Here is a 22,979-nt window from a genome sequence, read left to right on the forward strand (position 1 = left end):
AAACCCTGTGTGACAGGGCTGCACCTGCCTTACTTAATTGAATAACCAGAACCGTTTCTTAAATAGGTAATATAAACTTAATCTCCCTGCCATCGAGTCACTGCTGATGCATAGCGACCTTGTAGGACAGGGGAGAATTGTCCCCATGAGTTTCTGAGCCTGTAACTCTTGACAGGAGTAGAAAGCCTCATCTTTCCCTCACTGAGTGCTGCTGTTTTCGAAATGCTGAGTTTAAGGTTAGGGACACAATGTGTAACCCACTACACCACCAGGAGATGCTTGTGTCAACTTTCTATATACGAAAATGAAATGTCGCCAGGTCCGATGCCATCTTCATGGTCACTGCTATATGTGAGTCCAAAGTTGTGGGCCAATACATCTCAAGGAGGATCGCCTGCATATCCAATGACACATCCCCGCACCAAACCCGATTTCCTTTTCTACTAATCAGCCTTGCTTAATGACTTGGCCAAAGTGAGCAAGCATAAATCCTCCCAGCCTCCCTTGCCAGGCACAGTGTGGTTTCTGAGAGCAGTGTTTCTTCTACAATGGGAGTGCTCATGCTTTTGCCACACTCGGCAGATTCTATGAATATTTTGACTTTTTTTTAAACTTATTTGATCATAGAGCATGTTTCCCTTTTCCCTTTGTTTGAGATGACAAAATTTCACTCACTTCCTAGCCATCCAAGGAAAGAGTAAACTTCCCTGCCCTGTCAGCGAAGGGCTTGGCCAATAGAATAAAAGTGGAAGGAGTTGTGTGCCACTCTCGATCAGAGGTTTTAAGAGAAATGGTCCTTTTGTTGCTTACCTATCCTTCAAGAGGAAGGAACCCTGGTAATATAGTGGTTATGCGTTGGGCTCTTAACCTCATGAGTCACATGCAAGTCTTTCAATTTCAAAGCCTGATTGTTCCCCTGCACAAAGCTAACAGAGATAAGCAACAACTGCTTGTAGGCTGGAAAGATTGCCCGAACACAGTGTACTTTGGGGATTTCTTACTGCCAGGAGAAATACAGGCGATGTGGCAGGTGACGGTCCTAGTATCTCTCAGCTGCCAATCAGAGGCAGGTTCTGAGCCTTCAGTCAGGGCCACTGGAGGAAGTGGCTCATGGTGCTGCTGCCAGGTCAAGCCCTCTGAGGTGCTGGGTTACAGAGTTTTGGATTGGCACTCAGTGAGGGCTGCTTCAAAGCTCCTTCCTTTCTTAAACTTGCTCCTGCAACCACATTCTTTCTGAAGGTCCTTGTCAGTAAGCCGAAATCCCAACCAATTTGCTAAGTCAGGACAAAATGCAAAATTGATGGTAAGGAGAGACATTAAACCACCTACAACGTTTTAGACCATGTCAACAGATCATCTGTAGCCTCAACTGCAGAAACATTTCACTAAATCCTCTCTGTTTCTCCACAAAGATTAGGAATGCCCTTCTATCTTTTAAAAACAGATATTGGTCTGGCACCACTTCAGTTCCAGCTGAGGTAGTGGATTCACCTGAGCTAAGCTCTAGAGAGGATCACTTAATCTTCATTCAAGATATATGTCATGAGGACTGTAGATCATGCAGGGACTGCACAATCCCTCTGTGTCGGCAGCGGCTGCATCACGGCCTAGCCCATTGGGAAGAGAGACGGACCCATGGCAATTATAAGGCAAGAAGCTGAGGGTGCTGGGGTGGTCTAGGGATACAGGAAAGGAACTATTGGGCATGGAGGCAATTATGAAGGGTTCTTTTTTCCCATGGACCAAACCCATGCCAGTTGCCATGAAGTTAACTCTGATTCATAGGGGCTCCTTTGGGCCAGAGTAGAACGACATTCTGTTGTTGTTTTCTATAACTGATTTTGTTGTTGTTGTTTGAAATGCAGCACCAGGCCTTTCTTCAGAGACACTTCTGGCTGGGCTTGAAGCTCCAACCTATGAGTTAGTAGCCCAGTATGTTAGCCAACTGCACCACCCAGGGACTCCTCCATGTGACTAAAGAATGACTTAAGGACTTCCCCCACAGACCCAAACCAAAACCAAATCCACGGCCATGGGGTTGACCTCATATATGGCACAATAGACTGGCTCTGCTGATTTTCAGAACTGCACATCTTTACTGGAGCAGAAAACCCTCATCTTTCTCCCAAGGAGTAGCTGGTGGGTTTGAACCATTAACTTTGCCATTAGCAGCAGCCCAACTCTTAACCCATTATACCACCAAGAGTGGTTCAATTTGGAAAAATAGTATGTGATCACCTATCTATGAAGGGAAACCCCTCTCATAGAGTGCACTTACACAAATGAGAAAGAAATGAGTCCCCAAATACCCGTCTTAATCAACAATCTGGGGAAGGGTGTTCTGGGAAGCAGCTTTCAAATGTGCCTGGAGATTTCAAAATTAATCAACCTAATCCCTGTTTTAAAGAGCCCTGGTGGTACAATGGCTAAGGACTGGGTGGCTAAACAAAAGGCTGGTAGTTTGAACCTACCCATGGGCTCTAAAGGGGAAAAGACCTGACTAGCTGGTCCCATAATGATCTCAGCCTAGGACACCTTTGGGGGCAGTTCTACTCTGTCCTGTAGGGTCACTATGAGCTGACATCAACTTAAAGACACACAGCACGTTTGACTCTGCGTTATTTGTTGATAGAGTTTGTGCAGAGCATTCTGAGTAGAAAACAGACTCGGGCATCTGACATCAACCAGCAACAGTCTCTTTCCTTGAGAAAGACTGTGGAAAGGGATGAGGAGGGAGCTTCCAAAAGCGTGTGGAAAAATGATACGAAAAAATAATGGAATTTTGCCATGAGCTTTTTGAAGCTCTCTTCATGAGAGCTAGTCCTCCATGGAGGTTTCTAGAAAAGTGAAACACGAAGGAAGAGGCTGGTAAGTCCCACTGAACAATTCCAGGGGAGATTGGGTCTTGACCCAGAGTACTTGAGCATTCTGGCTTATTCTTCCAAATAGCAAATCAGACTAGACCAGGTTCTGAGACTCAGGGAAGGCAAATAAGACACACCAGACCCATGATTCAGACTTATGGGGAAAGTCACACTGGAGAGGGAAGGCCTCTTTACCTTGTGTGCCTGACAAGTGTCTCATTTGCCCCATCTAAAACCCAGCCCTGGAAAAAAGGCTAACAGTACCAGCTTCAAACTTGTGTTTGAATCTTGTCTCTGTCACTTATTAACTTAGTCACCTTAAATTCCTTCCTCTAGTTTTCCATCTGTAAATGAGGCACAGTTCCAATCATAGGGCCTTCAGTAAATGGCTATTATTAGCTAGGCATGCACTCCTGTGTTCTAGGCGAGAGTTCTCAGCCAGGTTTTTGTGGGAGCTTGTTCTTCAGGGTATTGTCATAGATGAGTGTGTCACCCAGATTCCTCTCAGGGCCAAGAGACTGATTTCCCCAGCTGCTGAGAGAGCCACTGATAGAAAAGGTCCCAGCTGTCTGGCCCCTATCAGGATTGCCTCAGCTGATGAGAGCTCATCCATGGTCTGCTCCTTCCCCAAACTAACCTTCATCCAACGACTTGTCAATGTAGGGGTATAAATGGCATAGTGGAGGCATTTGACCCCCCTGTAACTTCACAAAAGGCAATGGAGGAAAATCAAGATAAACAGCCCAAGGCTGATTCCTATGAGACAGAGATCAAAATGCCTCCACCCTCCTTTCTTTTCACAGTTTCTGACACCAACCATCCCTACCATGATACTCTCTTCTTCTCTGCTGGGTTTGATAATCCTTAAGTGGCAATGGCCACACAGAACTCGCAAACAATACTTATGTTTCTGGGGTTAATTGGGGACCTAGCAGGTGATAATTCAGGATCAGAAATGACTGGGGATATAGTTCTTCAGTCAGGACAGTCTCTTCCCAGTGGTGTCCAGAGGCAGAACTTTTTCTGGTCCTTGGCCTCTGCCCTGCAGCTCCTTGACCTCTGCTCTGCTTGGGACCATGTGCAAAGTTCTTTCAGCTCTGCTGATAAGTGCGTTGAGGCAGCCCGCTTTGTCTGGAAGCCTTGGCCCAAAGACACTCAGCTTTCTCATTCTGTGTGCTGTCGAGCTCCCTGTTCTGGGGTCTTGGTGCTGCTGCCTCTGCTTCCATGAGCTATTTATCTGCCACTGTTTTTCAGTGTCTCCTGATGCATCCAGTGTCAGGGATCTCTGTTTCCTGGACAGAGGTGGTGCTCAGAGTAATAATCCTGGGTCCAAAGAGCACACTCCACTGCTGGCTCGTCTTTCTCGGTGCTCTTGAAACTCCACTTTCTGTTTCTGAGTTAACTCACCCAGGATGACCATACCGACCAATCCCCACATTAGGGGTCTACAGGTCTCATTTGAATGGTCTCACCTCTTCGAGGATGCCATGCACTTTACTGATATTATTAGTAGCATGCTATCTACTTCCCTCGGTGGCATAGTTCCACCCTGTCATTGGTAGGCTTTACAAAGACTATAGGTAGAGGAGAACTAGTAAGCAATTCGCTGCAACGCATTAGGCTACAAAGTCCCAGGCTACTGGTCAACACTTGGCCAGGTCCCAGTTACAGAGCTCCCTGTGATGGCTCCTTTTGCATATCAATGTGGCGAGGCTATGGTGCCCAGTTTTTTGGTCAAACAAGCATTCATCTATTTGCGCTTGTTTTTAAAACATTTTATTAGGGGCTCATACCACTCTTATCACAATCCATACATATACATACATCAATTTTATAAAGCACATCTGTACATTCTTTGCCCTAATCACTCTCAAAGCATTTGCTCTCCACTTAAGCCCTCCGCATCAGGTCCTCTTTTTTTGTCCCGCTCCCCCTCCCTCATGAGCTCTTGATAATCCACAGATTGATATTTTGTCACCTCTTGCCCTTTCCGGAGTCTCCCTTCCCCCCTTCTCTGCCGTCAATCTCCCAGGGAGGAGGTCACATGTGGATCCTTGTAATCAGTTCCCCCTTTCCAACCCACTCACCCTATACTCTCCCAGTATCACCCCTCACACCCATGGTCCTGAAGGTATCATCCACCCTGGATTCCCTGTGCTTCCAGCTTCCATATGCACCAGTGTACAGCCTCTGCCCTATCCAGTCCTGCAAGGTAGAATTTGGATCCTAGTAGTTGGGGAGAGGAAGCATCCATGATCTGGGGGAAAGCTGTGTTCTTCATCGGTACTACATCGCACCCTGACTGACCCATCTCCTCTCCTAAAGCCCTCTATGAGGGGATCTCCAGTGGTCGACATTTGGGCCTCTGGTCTCCACTCTGCACTTCCCCCTTCATTCTCTAAGGTATATATATATATATAATATGTATATATATATATATATATATCCATATACACACAGATATATATATATATATACATATATATATTCTTTTTTTTTTTTTTTGCATGATGCCTTATATCTGGTTCCCTTGGCACCTCATGATCACACCGGCTGGTGTGCTTCTTCCAGGTGGGCTTTATTGCTTCTGAGCTAGATGGCCGCTTGTTCACCTCATCTATTTGCTCTTATGAAGGAGTTGGTCTCAAGCAAAATAGAATACCTTCCATAATGTGGGAAGGGGTAAACCTATCAGCCAAAGGCCTTCAGCGCAGAAAAGGAATTTCCCTAGGGTGTGTTCTGACCATTCTTATTCTTGTCTTTTCCCATCACCTAACCTATGGATTTTAGGATGAACATCTACAGAGCTCTTTAGGCTGTTGCCTGACCTATGAATTTGGAACTTGCCATTCCCCTATGTGAGCCAATTCCTAGAAATAAGCCTCACTCTCTGGGGCTCTGGTGTCGTAGTGGGTGGCCCATTGGGCATCCAACAGCAAGGACATCTGTTTGAAAACACCAAGGGCTCCTTGAGGGAAAGATGAAGCTTCGTAATCTCCTGAAGAGTTACAGTCTCCAACGCCCAAAAGGTCAGTTCTATACAGTTTTACACAGTCACTTTGAGTCCACCTTGATGGCAATGAGTGGCCGGTGCAGTGGTTAACCATAGGAGCCCTGGTGGATATATCGATATCTCCAGTTACAGCTATATAATTGGTTTGGTTTCTCTAGGGAACACTGACTATGACACTCTCCATAGGCAGGGCTGAGACCTCTGTTGAGATTTCCCTCTTGTGCCCTTCCTTGATTCCCCCCACAGGTGCTTATTCCCTGAGCATTCCTCAATAAATGTCAGGAATCCAGAGCTAATTCCATCACAGTGTCTCCTTCTTCCAGGGAGTCTGAATGGCTTCCGGGGAGTATGAACTGCAGAGTCCATCCAACTTCCTCCTTCTATTTCTATGATCTGGATCTTATTTGGGGCTCAATTGGTTGTAAACAGGCAAAGAGACCAATACTTGGAAGAGAGAATCCTAGGAAAATGGAAAGGTGGGGAGAACAAGAGGACAGCTGGCTCTGTCGACGGTTCCTGAACACCACTGGCATGTTCCTGTGTTCTTTGTGTCTGTCTCTCAGGGCACATGCTGTAATCTCGCAACATAGACCGCCTCCTCCACATGGCGGGACATGTGCTTCTGAATTATGCTTCTTAGATGCCAGGCCACTTGCAAAAGCGGGACTATCTTTTTCGTTTTTTGGTTGGAAATGCTCCAGAAAAAGCGTCTAGTTGACCCATCTTATGTAAGTGTCTCCACTGGGCCAATGAAAACAGCCTTGTGACCATATTGAAATGTGGTGTCTTCCCCAGGGAACTGATGTTTCAGCCAGTGAGGTAGTTCACAGGGACAGATAAGAAAGGGGGTTGGGACAGATTAAAATAATAATAATGTCTATTTGCAAAGAATAGGGCCTTATTATTTTTCGGATGCCCCCATCTGAACACCCTACCACTGAATATAGGCAGGAGGTAGGGCCCACCTGTCACTCAAGCAGCTAAAAATGTACAGCACTTACTGTAGCAGCTGCTAATGTGCCCATGTATTAGCACTTGGCACCCACCACTCCCATAAATGCCAATGGTCTCACAGGAAGCACATGTAACTCCCCACACAGGGAACAGTCATTGAGCAGACAGGGGAGTTGACATCCTCCAGGACTTAATGCCACTTTAACCAATGACACATGGGGATAGGTGGAGCCACACTCCAGTTCCCTCAGCCTTTGGGTGGGACAACTACAAGAGGATTTATACTGTCCTGGGAACCTACTCAATGACATTTCTTTATCGGCCCCTTCCCTTTGCTCTATCAGTATTACCCTTCTCTACTGGTCCTTCCTGGAGGCACCTCCCAAGGAAACAATAGTCTAGCTGCCATTCCAATTCTAGTGGATTCCAATTCTTGTGACTACATTAATGTGAGTCAATCAGAAATGTGCTTTCTGCAGATTCTTTCTCTCACCTTTTTAAGAGTAGTTTTAAGGACACTGTGAAAGCTTCCCACCATCCAGTTCCAGAACATTTTCATTGACCCTGCAGCCATTAAGCAGTCATTCCCCATTGCCCCTCCAACCCCACCCTGGGAAACCACCAATCTACTCTATGGCTCTACGGGATTTACCTGTCCAGCATTTTTGCTCTAAATGGACTCACAATACATGGCATTTGGTGTTTGGCGTCTTTCACTTCATGTCTTGCGTTCACCTGTGTTACAGAGTCTGTCCGAATCAAAGGCCTTAGTTTTCTTGTGGCAGACTATATGTATATCCCACTCTGTGTAGATCATATTTTCTCTATTCTTCTACTGATGGGTATTGTTGGCTTATTGTTTACCTTTTGCCCATAGTGATTAGTGCAGCATCCATCTGGGTACTCGTCTTTCATTCTTTTAGATATGCACTTGGGAATGGACTCCCTGGATCAGCTGGCAAGGGTTCATGACCAAGTGGGTCATGTTGGGCTGCTAACCGTAAGGCCAGCATTTTGGACCCTTTAGCTACTGAGAGATAGAAATGCTCTCATAATGATCCACAGCCCCCCAGACCCAACAGCCGCAGTTCTACTCTGTCCTTTCGGGTTGCTGTGAGTCAGAATCGACTCAATGGCAGTGGTAGTGATGAAGCCAGCGACTTGAGAGTGGAACCAGGGACCGTGGAGAATTCTGGCAGTAGCCATGGTGTCCTCACTACCCAGATGCCAGCAGCCACCAGTGAACAAAGGAGGCACAAGCAAAGTTCTCGCTGACTTCATGCTGGCGACCCGGCTGCCCCTGCTTCCTCAAATGCCATTTCCTCAGCTTTACTGGCAAGGGGGTGTACTCCCTATTATCATGTCACCAACTCTTTCAATGGTCCACCTAGCCAGGTGTGATTCCAGACACTCACTGTGCAGCCACCATCAGCGAAGGTGGCTGCCCACCTCATTTGTACACATGCAAGGAATGTGAACATTCTTGGCACTGGTGTCCTTAGTCATCCTGGTTGGTATATTTACATCCTTGGGGAGCTGGGTCAGTGAGCAAGCGCTTCTCAAGGTGCCCATATGATCTGTTTACTGAGAGTGCCAGCCCAAGGATCTGACTTGCCACCCACAGTGAACGCACCTGTGAGGCAAAGGGGAAGGCTTCTTTCTAACTGGGAGACCAGCAGGTCTTCTGCAGACATCACTCCCCTGCAGCACTGTGATCCGAGGCCTTTCATATTCCAAAGAGCAGCATTAAGATTCCCATCTGTCACCCAGTCAGACTCACATGTGCGAATACTCTTTTCAGAGCAAGACAGCCAATGCAGTGAGCTGGGAAAAGGGGCAGTCTCACTCTGAGGAGACTCAGCCAGGAGTGTAGGGACAGGGAGTGAAATGTGCAGCTTCCAGCTGCCACCCAAGCCTCCTTAGTGCAGTGGCATGAGAGCAAAGAGATAGTCCTTTGTGACTCTTTGACCTCCTTCCTGGCCTTGGTGAAATTAACACTGCTCAGTGCTAGTCTCTTCTGAATATATGGAAAAGATAGCTCAGAAAAGAATAGAGTTAAATAAGAGCAGGACAGAGTAAGGTGGCTTCATGGTGTTGCATTTGTGTGTCTCAGAGCCCATCTTGGCTCACAGTGACCCTCTGTGACAGAGAAGAACTGTTCCACAGATTTTTCTAGGCAGAATTTTAAGGAAATGTACCTAGCAGCACAGTGGTTGCATGTGCGGCTGTAACAGAGAGACTGGCAGTTTGAACTCACTGATCCCCATCGAGAGAGTGAAGACGTGACTGCCTGCTCCCATGAAGACTCCTATCCTGTTGTTGTCTGTCCATTAGTGGTGCTGTGGTGAGTTGTGTGTTACTGTGATGCTGGAAGCCACGTGACTGGTATTTCAAATGCCAGCAGGGTTACCTCAAGTGAAGAGGTGTCAGGGAAACTTCCAGGCTATGAACAGAATACAAAGAAGGGTTCCACTGCCCACTTCAGAGGAAGTAGCCGCTGAAAACCCTTACACTATAGCACAGTGTGCCTTTCCTTCCCGTCACAAGGAGTCAGAATCGCCTCAATGGCACATAACAACCAACAACACCTTTGAGGAGGGAAATCTCCTTCAGTAGGGCTGGGTGAGTTTAAACTGGGTGGCTTCTTGGTTAGCACTTGAGCTCTGAATCATCTCACCACCAGGGCTACCATCTTCATGATGCAGGCAAATAAAACCATTTTGGTCCTGCTCGGTATTGCCAGCGTCAGCATGCTCTTCTCCCATAAGCACATGTCTGGTGGTTGGACCACAGCAAACCCGGTTGACACTATTTCCTCATCACCCCGTGTGTGTCAGAGTAGAAGTGAACCATGAAGTTTTCTTTGATTAAAAACATTTTTATTGTGATTTGGGTGAAGGTTAAAGAGCAGCTCAGCTGTCCATTGAGCAACGCATACACATTTTGTTTCATGTCATTGATAGCAATTCCCACAATGTACCATCACTTCCCCCACATCTTCTTGTTTCTTGTCTCCAAGCTTCCTTCATTCTCAACTTTTTTGAACTTCGTTCTTGGGGGAATGCTGTCTTTTGATCTCATGTGATCTATTATTCTACGGTATTTGTATGTCTCTAATGTTATTGTTCACATTATAGACCTGTCTATTGTTTGGTTGAACATCAAGCCATGATGAGTTCAGTTCCAGACCTGCAGGGTAACTAAGTACCATAGTCTTGCAATTTCACCAGCCTTTATCCAAACAGTAAACTTGGTGTTTTATCATGATTTTGAGTTTTGCCCCACATTTCCCTTCTACTCTAATCAAGCCCTTCTAATGTGATCTCTTTCATAGCAGTCGATAGTGAGAGCTAGGCACCATCTAGTTCTTCTGGTCTCCAGTGGTGGAGGGTGATCGTTGCTTGAGTCACTAGTCATTGATTCATTGTGCCCAATCAGTTCTCCTCTTCTGCTGTCCTCTGGATGGGGAGAGACCAACTGTTGCCCCTTTCCTGATTGCTCAGGAACTTTGAAAATCCCAGAGACGATGGTCCTGATCCCCCAGCCTCAACAACTCATTCCCTCACAGTTTTTGCATCTGTCTCAGAGATTTTTTCCACCCCCACCCCATTTTATGACATTGGTCCCTGTATGCTCCACCATATACCTGGATCTATTTAACAACCTAGGTCAATACATTCTATAAACTTTTCAATGGCCGAGGATTCTGAAGAAGATTGCCAGGCTTCTCTTTCACAGCTCCTCTAAGTGGGTTGGGAATGACAACTTTTCCTTTAATAGCAGAGCTCATTAACTGTTTACACCCCTAGATACTTCTTACTCTTAGAAAACTCACTGCCATCGAATCCATGCTGACTCACAGCCAACTTGTAGGGCAGCGTAGAACTGCCCCTGTGAGTGTCTGAGACTCGAACTCTTTATGGGAGCAGAATGCCTTATCTTTCTCCCACAAAGCAGCTGGTAGTTTCAAACTGCTGATATAGCAATTAGCAGCCCAACTTGTAGCCGCTAGGCCACAAAGGCTCTTTTTCTTCTTAGCAAAGAGAGGGAAAATAAGCAAACGGAACATTCCCCTGGTGCTTCCCGTGGATGCTGCGATGGGAGCTGGATCCTGAAGGCCCGGATTGGCTGAAGCTCCATTTACACAGGAACACATGCCTCCCTTGTTAGTATTTGCATTGGGCAAGCCATTTCCTGCGCTGACATTTTGCATCTAGTTAAATGCCAGCAACTCCAGAGAGATGTAGCTTTTACCTGTGGCTCTGCCCTTCTGGACAAGCCTTTGGTGCTCGATGGGGCTAATTTCAGTCTATGATCTTACATGTCCTTTTGGATCCCTTCGTCTCTTGTTTTTGTTTTGATTAACACAAACTGGATGAACAGCTTCAGGATTAATATAATCGCTGCTGAATATTTCATTGGGAAATGTTGTTAAGAAGGCAGTTGGCATCCATGATCTAAGTGTATGCATAGAGATTTCTTTTCAGATGGTAATGTGGCTTTGAATAATTATTGTTATTATTAGTGAATTAAAGAAAAATGTGCCTCAAAATGTGAACATTAGGTGTGTGTGTGTGTGTGTGTGTGTGTGTGTGCATGTTTTAAAGAGCACATGGCTTGGTGATAGAGAGGGCGAAGCACTGGTGAGGAGCACATGACAGTGTTCAGAGAGATGACAAAGGGTAGTGATGAAACAAAACAGATTCCAACCTCACATCCTCTGCTCCCTGCCTCAGAGGGAGGTCGCAACAAGGAGCAGAAAAGCCAAGGGCATTTCCTGCCCTCTCACAGCTGGCAAGCGCCACAGAAGGCACTGGGTTTTAATGCCGAGGCTTTGCTGCTGTGAGGCAGGGAGGGGGGCTTGCCATAGTTTCCACACGCTGACATCACAAACATACCGCAAGTGGGTGCCTTTAACACACCAAAGTCAATGTTCTCACAGCACCGGAGGCTGACAGCATCATGCCAGTGCACCAGCTTGATGGGCAGGCTCTCTTTGTCCATCCCTGGGGGCTGAGGGCTGGTGGGCGGTATTCTTGTTTTGGCTTCAATAACCTCCATGGTTGGTGGTCCTTGGAGCTCTCTGCATGGCAGCTGCCTTCTTCCCTTGGAGTTGGTTTGCTTCAGTGTTGAATTGAATCCTTTTGTATCAGCCAAGTGATTGGTGTAAGGTACAGCCTCTTTAATGTCACAAAGAAAATCTCTGCCCAGGTGGGATTACATCCACAGTAAAAAATCCCACTCCTGTAGAGCTCACTCCAGCTCATCATGGCCCTCTCCAGGGGGGTTCCATGGCTAGGCATCTTTATGGAAGCACACAGACACATTTTTTCTCCAGAGAAACAGCTAGTGGGTTCTGAACTACTGACCTTGTTGTGAATAGCCCCCTTCTTAACGTGTGCGCCAGAAGCCCTGCTCTGCGGTTTGATGAGCAGCCCTTCTGGCCATTGCTAAGGGCTACATGGCAAAGCCATTTGGTACAAGCAACGTTATCATCAGCAAAGAATGAGTTTAGCTGGCCTCAGTAGGATACTCAGCCGGGAAGTGATAAACTGCTTGGCTTGGGTTTTATGCAGGAGAACCATGGGAGTTGAGATGTGCAGTCTCTTGATTTGAACCCAGACACTCTATCTCCCAGCCTGAACTCTCACCATCATACTCAACTTTTGGGGGTCAAATGTTTGACTCACCTGAGAGATGTGCAGGTGAAAGCGTGCCCCAGAAACATCTCCCTCCTATCCCTGTCATCTCGGAGAGTTCTCCAGATAAGGATTGGTGGTTCATGTGAAGGGACATATTGTAGCATTTCCCTTGCACTCCTCAAAGGCAAGAAAATGACCCACAGCACCTCGAGTTGCCAGCAGTGTCAAAGGGGATGTGCTCCTTGAGACTCAAGCTGAGTCCCCAGGAGACGAGCTCTCAACTGTGGAATTAGCGCTTTTGAAAAGGGGCAAATCTTCCAGCAGTTCTTTCTTCAGAGGCCTGGCCGTACGCTCTGCAGACTTGTGGGCACGCTCACTCTGGTGAACCCAAATTCTTGGGAGAGGCTGATCTGTCCCTAGAAAACTGGCCACATGCAAAAGCATAGAGACCAATATCTGCCTCCTGCTGGAAGGATCTGGAAGGAGAAGGGTGGCTGGAGTCCTCTAGGAGGGAAGTTGAGAGCCAGGAGAGGCAGCAAAGCCACAGTTCCAGCAGGTGGTGTCCTAAGGCTAAGGGAGCTTGCCAAGGATCAAGTGAGTCCTGGAGGTGTCTGCAGCCCATCTTGCTGAGGGCCTCCATTTATTTCATATATCTATGGATAATGGGAAGGGCCCCCAAGGCCCGCTGGCTGACCTCATATGATACACCGTGAACTATCCACTTTGGCATCCTCCAAAGTCTCTGAAAGCTGCAGCCGCTCCCACCCACTGGCAGCCTTCTTGGACAGGATCTCCTCCACACTGCTGCAACCATGGGCTCACACACAAGGACCATTGTGAGGACGGTGCAGGACCAGGTGGTGCTTCAATCTCTTGTGTGTACTTTTGCTATGAGTCAGGAGCTCACTCAATGGTATCTAACAAGTTATTGTGAGATGACATAAGAGGACTTCGTGGAGGTCCTTCCAAGAGAGGGTTGGAACATAGCATGGTAAGAGGCCTGGTCAGGAATGTGCTCATTGTGCTCATTGTTTCCATCCCCTTCTCCCGGAAGCCAATGCTCTAGGGAGGAAAGGCAGGCCCAGAGACAGGGAAGGGCTAGGGAAGAGGGAGCGATAGGAGAGCAATAGAAAAGACAGGTTACTCTCCCTCATTCCCAGTATAGCTCCTCAAACCTCAGGTAAAGCCTCTGATTCTGAGGCTTATAATAGGATCAGACTGAACATTTAATCCCTCAAGCTGCCTGGAAAGTGTGGGAGCTGATTAAGATGGCAAGAGATGAAGAAGGAAGGAATCTACTGGTTACAGATGTGAAAGCACCTGTTAGTGAAGCCTTCTCAGTTTCTTATTGCCTTATCAATGTCATCAGTCCACTTAATGTACTCACTTTCCAAACGCCTATTAACCAATTGTACATACCTTGAGTTCTTTCTAGGAGGCAATAATAATATTCTCATTTCCGAGTTGAGGCCACAGAAGTTTGGACAACTTCTGGTTGTTGTTGTTGCTGGCAGGTGCTCATCAAGTTGGTTCCAACTCATAGCAACCCCTGTGCATACCGGAAGGGAGCATGGCCCCGTCCTGTGCCCCCCTCTCTGAAGGGGACTTGCCTCAAATCTTTAAATTCAAAGCTTCTTGTTTTGTCAAATGAAATCATTTCTTCAGTCAATCTCAGAAATCTTTATGTAAAAACGTTGGAAACGCCTTTCACTCAAGGTCTAGGGAGGCTGAGTAAGGTGGGAGGGGCTCCAGGACAGATGGTGGGAATCACTCCTGTAGGTGTGTGGTAGGTTGGCGAGGCCAGTCTGACTTGCCTCCCTGGTGACTGACCTCAACCAGCAATGGGCAGCTGGACACATGGCATGAAGGGACCTCTGGTCTTCGTGGCGGTGGATGCCAGTAGACCGTCAGGTATGGGAGACCCATGAGAAAATAGGTTACTTTTCTCTTTCTCTCCAAGTTTCTCTGTGATCTCTTTATGCTGCCTGAGCCCGCATGCATACTGACAAAGGCAGACATGTGCACACACATGGCAAAGTAAATAGAGACGCCCACATTCACAGACGTATTCATCCAAATGCAAATAGGCACATATGTGCACATGCATGCCAAAGCAGACACAGACATCCATGAATTCACATGTATTCGTGAAAGCTGATTTTCATGGGGAAAAAGATCAGATCTATCACTGTGAAGTCCACTCCAACTCAAAGCAACTGTAGAACACAGAGGAGAACTGCCCCATTGGGTTTCCAAAGCTGTCATCTTGTCAGACACAGTCAGCCACCACTTTCTCCTGCAGAGCAGCTGGGGTTTTCCAACTGCCGACCTTTCACTTAGCAGCCGAGCACTTGCTGATTTTCATAGGAGTCTGGAAATCAATTTCATTGCCTGCTAGTCACACCTCCTCTGTGGTTAGCACAGCCTGGTAAGCTTGGAAGGAGAAAAATCTTCCTTCCCGAGGTAGTTGAGTGGTTTTCCCCTGAGGAAATGGTTCAGAAAAAGATTTCCTTCAAGAAATCAGAACACTCTTGAAGAGAAATTTCCTGCCAAAACATTTGTTTGCTTGACACTGAGACAAGTGAAGCAGCCCCCTGACTTCCCCCTTGGGTCCTCTTTCTCATCATGACTGCTCTGCTCAGCTACAAGGCTCCAGGTGCTGGGAGCAAGGGTGCCCTTCTATTTGGAACCTCACAGGGCTCCACTGTGAGTCAGGGAAAGACCTGGAAACTTGAGCATCCTGAAACGAGGCCTGCATAGCAATATCATCTGTCATCAGGCTCATCATTTCTCTCATTTTTTGTAAGATCATTGAGCCCTTGGAGCCCTGAGAAGTTCTCTCAGAGGAAGCCATCCTCCTCCCATGAATCCAAGAGGGACTGCTTAAAGATTGTTGTCTTCTACTTACAGGAATACCAGCAACCAATTGCCATTGAGTCAACTCGGACTCATGGAGAGCCCAAGTGTGTTAGAGAAGTCCGGTCCCTAGAATTTTCCATGGCTGGGGTGGGTTTTTTTCCAGAGGCATATCACCAGGCCCTTCTTGGAAGGCACCTCTGGGTGAACTCAAACCTTTAACCCGTAGTTCGCAGCCTAGCTCATGAACAATACCATCCAAGGACGGTACAGTTACTTGCTAATGGTCACCTGCAGTAGATGAACCGAGGTCAAGTAACTGCCTGAGAAACATCAACCAGAGGAAAGCAGAGTGAACCCCAGGGTTCTTGGGAAGAGGGCCAGAGAGAGAAAAAGGAGAAAACAGCTTTCTCGGGACATCAGAAAGGAAAGGACTCCACTTTGTGGATGCCATAGAACAATCCCAAGCCAAGCATGGCTGAGAAACAGACCCCACCCAAACCCAGCGGGCTGGATTCTGTCGCCAAGTGTTGAACACCAGACATGGATATGACAGAGCCGCTAGTCGTCCGTGGAAAGAAACTGTTTGCCCATTGTCTGGTAGTTTTGTAGCATTTGAACAACCAGGCCTCTGCTGCCTCTTCTGGCCTGAAATATAATTGCAGCCATAACCGCCCAGCGTTTCAATGGGTAGAACTCCCTGGGGAGGGCTAACTACCCAAATCATTTGGGAGATCATTTTAGGATTGTCCAGGAGATCTTTGGCTGTGTCTATAATATGAACGATGGTGTCTTTGTTTTAAAAAAAGAAACTTTTTATTGTAAGGTGGGTTAAGATTTACAGAGAAAATCAGCTTTGCACGTAACAATTTATACACGTTTGGTTATGTGACATTGATGACAATCTCCTGCAATGTAATATCACTCATGCCATTGAAACTCTGCTTCCTGTTTTCATTCACCCTTCTCCCCTAACCTTGCCTGCCTTTTGAATTTGGCCTTGGGCAAATACTGCCTATTTGCTTTTGAATGGTTGATGGTTCTGAGGAATGTGTGCTCCTCAGTGCTATGATTCATTTTGGTGTAGTTGTTCTTATCAGGTGCCATTGAGCCAGTTGCAACCCACATTGACCCTATGCCAAACAGACAGAAACACTACCTAGCCCTGAATAATTCTCCTAATTGTTCCCAAGCTTGAGCCCCTTGTTTCAGTCACTGTCAATCCATCTCCTTAAGGGGCTTCCTCTCTTTCACTGTCCCTCTACTTCACCTGGCATGATGTCCTTCTCCAGGGACTAGTCTCTCTTAATAACATGACCAAAGTATGTGAGAGGAAGTCTCACCATCCTTGCCTTTAAGGAGCCCTCTGACCATACTTCTTCTAAGACAGATCTGTTTGTTCCCTTGGCAGTCCATATTACTTTCAATATTCTTCACCAGCACCACAATTCAGACATATCAATTCTTCTTCAGCCTTCCTCATTCAATGTCTGACTTTCACATACTTATGAGGCAATTTAAATTACTATGGCTTGGGTAAGGTGCACATTAGTCCTCAAAGTAACATCCTTGCTTTTTAGCACTCTACAGACGTATTGTGCACCAAATGTATCCATATGGAATGCGTCATTTGATCTCATGATTGCAGCTTCCAAGAGCATTGATTATAGACCTCATCAAGACAAAAAAATCCGTGACAACTTCAACAAATAACAACAAGTAAAAAAAACAACAAACTTCTCCATTTATCATGGTACCTATTGATCAAGTTGTGAGGATGTGTGTCTTCTTGACATTGAGTTGTAATCCATACTGAGGGCTGCAATCTTTTCTCATAAGGTTCACTTTATAAACCTGTGTATTTTTCAGGGGGTTGAATTCAGTTCCAGACCTGAAGGGTGATGAAGGACCATAGTAGTGGGGATCTCACTACTCTATCTAACCAATAAACCTCATCTTTTATCATTATTATTATTACTATTGGTAGTAGTAGTAGTATGACTTTCAGTTTTCTTACACATTACTCCCCACTCTATCTAGGATCATGTACCATGATCCCTTTCAGAGCAGCTGTTTGTGATAGGCAGGCACCATTTAGTTCTCCTGACCTTAGCATCATAGAGGCTGAGGTACGCATAGTCCATTACTGATTTGGACTAATTGTTGCCAGGCATCTTGAGCTTCTTCAATGTTATTTGCTCCAGACAGGGTGCAATAGTTTATTGTGCCAGCCTGGCCGATAAACACAAGTAGGATTAATCGAAGGGCAGAGGGATAAATGGCTTCGTGAGCCTCGCCTTGCTTGTTCTGTGCCTCAATTTAAAGGGGTACACTACCTGTGGGATGCCTAGCTTGTGGACTGTGTCGCTGTAAGTTGAGGTCCATTTAATCCCACAGGATTGGAATGTTCGTCTCTGGAGCTGGGGACCGACAGTTGGTGACTTGCTTTGCTGTTTTCTGGCTGGGTATATATAGCCCAGCTCTCTCTACAGAAAGGGACTGGCAACTGGCGGCTCTCAAGCCTTAAAGGACTGCTAGTGTCTCACTGTTTTATAATTTAACTGTTAGTTTCTTGTGTTATCTATCTGTATATAATTTAGTGGTTCATTTCTTGTGTTGCATATCTAGCTTTATAAATATATTTATATATAATTACTAGCAATATGGTTTTGTCTCTCTAGAGAACCCTGTCCAACACATAGGGTGAGACCAAGAACCGACTTTTAGTTTGCTACTCACTAGCTTTTGCAGACCCCAGTCACTTCCCTGATGGATACAGAACATTGTCTTTGTGAGCTAGTTTGTACCAATGGATCTTGAGGTCTCTCAGAGCTATGTTCCTGATCCCCGATATTTAGGACACGCTCCCTCAAGGGGTTTTGTTCTAGATAAGACATTTTTATAACTATGCCTCCTGGATGCACTATTATATTCATGGTCATATTTGTAGTATATGCTAATATGTATATAGAACTATTCTCTGGCAAACCTATATTTATTCATGGGGCTAGTCCCATTCTCTTGCCCACAACTGCTCAGATTTTGTGGTTTTTCTATCTATCTATTTATCTCTCTAGCTATCCTTGTATGTTATTGTTATTATTGGAGTATTTATCTATGTTGCCTTTAATGCTTGTAGTCTACTGAGAAAGAATAGTGTTTTGATGTTCCAAATGTTTCCCCATTTTCTGGGTTACATGACACAAACCAATAGAAGAAGAGAAAAGAAAAAAATTTAACCCAAGTAATAACACCAATTTAGTCTTTTGGTTAAGAATTAGTCAGACTTTCCCACTCCTAGGCTAACCCTTGAAAGAAAACGAATGAGATAAAAGACCATAGGGAGGAAGGAAGGAGAGTGGGAGGCAAGGGAATAAAGAAAGAAGGTGGCAGGGTTGTGTGAACAATTAATGTGGACCTTCTTTGATGTGTATTAAAAATAATATTGACTGGTTTTTTCAATACTCACCAAAAATTATTTACATCAATCAAGAAAACCTCACTACCCTGGAATCAATACTGACATATAGCAACCCTTTGGACAGAGTATAGAACTGCCCCTGTGGGTTTCCAAGGCTGTAAATCTTTACAGGAGTAGAAAATCTCATCTTTCTCTTATGGAGTGGGGGTGGGGGGAGTTTCGAACTTCTGATCTTGCAGTTAGAAGTCCAACTCATAATCTACCTCACCAACAGGGCTCCTCCTTTCATCATTAATCTAGACTGTTTGACCTTCTTGGCTTACTGGGTTTGGTTTTCTCGCTTTGGAATACATGGTACCAAAATACACACCATTTCCTAGCCCCCCCCCAAAAATCAAAAGTAAGCAAAACAAAACAGGAAAAACTAGCAACCCAATCCAAACCAACTAACCTATTTAGCCATATAGATAAAGGATACTTGTAGCCAACCTCTGTGTTGGGGGCAATAGGGATGGATGGGGACTGTGGTTAACAGGCACGTGTCAGCTCATCCACAGGGGACATTCAAATTCTAGCTCCAGACTGTTGTTGCCTTGGGGAAATGCAAGGATTTTAAGGCCTGATTTTCTGTTTGTAACTGAGATGCTGAGAATATAAAATTCGATGTGAAATCGTCAACTTTTCAAATATTGGATCACATTAGTTAAAACCACTTTTCAGGCTGCTCATCATCATACTAGCACATCATTAGGCTAAAATCATATCAAAGACGTCTGTTTTGTCCCCTGTGCCCTTTAAGGACAACTGAAACATAAGGACGGGAATGTGACATTCATTCTTCCTCTAGACCCTCACCCTTTGCCTCCATCGGCTGGCGTTCATAGAAGAGGCAGACGGTTTTGTTCAACTTCAGCATAATCAGAGTCCTGAGAGTTAAACACAATACATATATAATTTCATACTAGTCGTTTTAATATTAGCCCAAACAAAACCAACAAAAACCCAACCCGTTGCTGTTATGTTGGTTCTGGCTCCCGAGGACCCCCTGGGTGCCAGGGAGAAACTACACATCACAGGATTCTCAAGCCTGTGGGCTTCTAGAAGCAGGCCATTAGTTATTTCTTCTGAGGGGTGCAACTGCCCACCTCTTGATACGTTGAGTCCTTAACCATTTGTGCCACCCAGGGTCTCCCAGTCTTCGTATGTGACCCCCAAATTCCTTGACAGGCTACCTATAGGAAGGTAGAGTCTATGCCATTTGCCCTTAAATTGGGATGTTTCATGACCTCTGTGACCAATAGATTATGGAGAAGATGACACTGTGACATCTAGTTTGGTCAACCCCCTTCCCTCCCACAAAGTGCTTCACAGCTTCTGAAAAATCCCTTCAAAGACTTCTTCTTGAGTGCTCACCCTTAGAATGTCCAGCCTCGACGTGCTACCTCTCAGGACACTTCTCAGCACCCGGACACTATGCTGAAAGAAGCCTGAGCCGCCTGGAAAGGCCACGTGGAGACACTCCAACCAACAACCCAGCTAAGCACCCAGCTAACGGCCAGCTTCAGCTGCCAGCCCTCTGAGTGCACGTGTAGTCACTGGAGTCACCAGAGGCCCCTGCCCCAGCTCCCATGTGACTGCCAACTCATGGGAGACTCCAAGCACGACCCAGTGGCGTCCCAGCAACCACACGATGATGGTCCTTGTTTGAAGCCACTGCGTTTGGGGAGGGGGCGTTTCTTGCCCAGCCACAGGGATGAGAACCTGCATCTCAACAACATGCAGGTGGGTGAGGGGGCCGTCTCTCGAGCAAGGCAGCCTCCCTTCTTGTCAACTCCTGGGGATTTTTGTTGTTCTTGCCACTGCTGCCCCAATTCCCCAGGAGCTAGAGGAAGGCAGGCAGCAGGCCTCAGGTGGCCAGGAGGCAGGAGCCTCTGTGGGATGCAGTTACAATGGGAGACATAACCTTAAAGGCAGGAGCCTGACTTTACCTTTGTCTCCTGGAGATTTGGGATGCAGTACACCTGTCAAATCCCATCTTCTGTCCAACCCTGATCATATGTCTGTCTTAAGTTTGCACACAGGACGCAGACTTGTGAACACCCAAAGAACAGGGTCTGGTGCCAAGAAACCAGCGCCACAAGGAACTGATGTTTCTCCAGCAATGGGGAGGGGTGGGATGAGAGGAAGAAAGGAGTACAAATCACTGGATCAAAACAAGGTCGGGAAAGGAAGGAGCAAAGGGAGAGAGTGAAGGAGGGAGACTGGGAGGCTGAAGGGAAAAGGCAGGGAAGGAAAGGAGAAAGGTGGCGGTGGGGAGAGAGGAGCGAAGAAGAAATGGAGGAGTGTGGGAGGGAAGATGGAAGGTGAAGGCAGGCAGGAAGACGTGAGCAAAGGGAGGGAAGGAAGAAAAGAGAAAGAGAAGGGCAAGAAGAAGAAAGGAAGGTAGGGAAGAAAGGAAGAAAATGAGAAACCTAATGTCAATGGCACCCTCTATGTTTTAATTTCCTGTTTTTCTGAGGTAGCCTCTTCAGCAGAAGCAAATGGGCTGAATCGCCTCAAACTCCACCTAGGTAGTAAGCACGGGTTTCATTTCGCCAGGGCCTGTGAAAATGTTTGAACTGAGCAGCATTAACACGGAGACAGTGATTACCCCACGTGGCTGTTGCGCTCTGATGATACCAAGGCAACGGGAATGGGGGGCTCATTATTTCACCAGGTGACAAAAAAATAGTATTTTGACGTTTAACCCTGAACGTGGGGAAGGGGTGCGTGGTTGAGGAATCAGGGGCTCTTTGTGGAGTCTCCTCTTGCCATTGTGATGCCCCTTGGCCTGCCAACAACCTGAGGTCCTGCACGCTGCCAGTGAGGGGCTTGGCTGCAGGCCCTAGCCCAGCATTTCTTATCAGATTTACTGTGACAAGTGATGGGAGAAAAGCAAGATGCTGTTAACAGCGCATCCGTTCAGACCCTGCTATTTAGAAATTTGGATTTATATTTTGTCAGAGAGAAGTAGCACTGATGTTAATCTTTGCACTACCCTTGGAAAAAATCATTCATAATCTTATAACAATAATCCATAGCATTTGTGGAGCTCTGAGAACCAAGGGATGGTCAGAAGCATTTTTAGACAGATGTCTCATTTCATCTTCAAAGCAACCCAGTGAGGAATAAGAAAAGTTGGCTTATGACTTCCCTTTTGGAAAGTGAATCTTTGGAAGTACAGAGAGGTCCAGGTTTGCCCAAGGTCACATAGTCAATAAGTTAGAGAGCCTGGATTTGAACCTGAGCGGTCTGCTGCCAGAGGTACATTTTTTGCTCGTGTTTATTAAGGCAACTTGGAGCTATGGCAAGGATTCAGATAGAATTGAGGATCATTTTTCTAACAATTTATTAGGGGCTCATACAACTCTTATCACAGTTCATACATATACATACATCAATTGTATAAAGCACATCTGTACAGTCTTTGCCCTAATCATTTTTTTCTCCTCTTTTCTTTTTTTACATTTTATTAGGGACTCATACAACTCTTATCACAATCCATACATATTCATACATCAATTGTATAAAGCACATCCATACATTCCCTACCCCAATCATTCTCAAAGCATTTGCTCTCCACTTAAGCCCTTTGCATCAGGTCCTCTTTTATTTCCCCCTCCCTCCCCTTCCCCCCCTCCCTTTGTGCCCTTGGTAATTTATACATCGTTATTTTGTCATATCTTGCCCTATCCGGAGTCTCCCTTCCCCGGTTCTCTGCTGTCCCTCTCCCAGGGAAGAGGTCACATGTGGATCCTTGTAATCAGTTCCCCCTTTCCAACCCACTCACCCTCCACTCTCCCAGCATCGCCCCTCACACCCTTGGTCCTGAAGGTATCGTCCACCCTGGATTCCCTGTGCTTCCAGCCCTCATATGTACCAGTGTACAGCCTCTGCCCTATCCAGCCCTAACAGTGCTTCTCTCTATCCTTGTGGAGCCCTGGTGATGGGCTGGGCTGCTAAGTAGTAGCTTAAAGAGGCTTTCCCCTCCTGTGAAAAGTTACACTCTCGGGAAACTCACGGGTGCCAGTTCTACCCTGTCCTCCAGGGTTGTTCTGAATCAAGGTCAACTCAATGGCAGTGAGTTTGGCTTTTTAATGTCTCTCCCTGTTGTTGTTGTTGTTGTTGTTGTTGTTGTTGTTAGTTTGCCATCCAGTTGGTTCTGGTCCATGGCAAACCTATTCACAGCA

The sequence above is a fragment of the Tenrec ecaudatus genome, chromosome 12 (assembly GCF_050624435.1).
Source record: "Tenrec ecaudatus isolate mTenEca1 chromosome 12, mTenEca1.hap1, whole genome shotgun sequence".
In the NCBI taxonomy this organism is placed as follows: domain Eukaryota; kingdom Metazoa; phylum Chordata; class Mammalia; order Afrosoricida; family Tenrecidae; genus Tenrec; species Tenrec ecaudatus.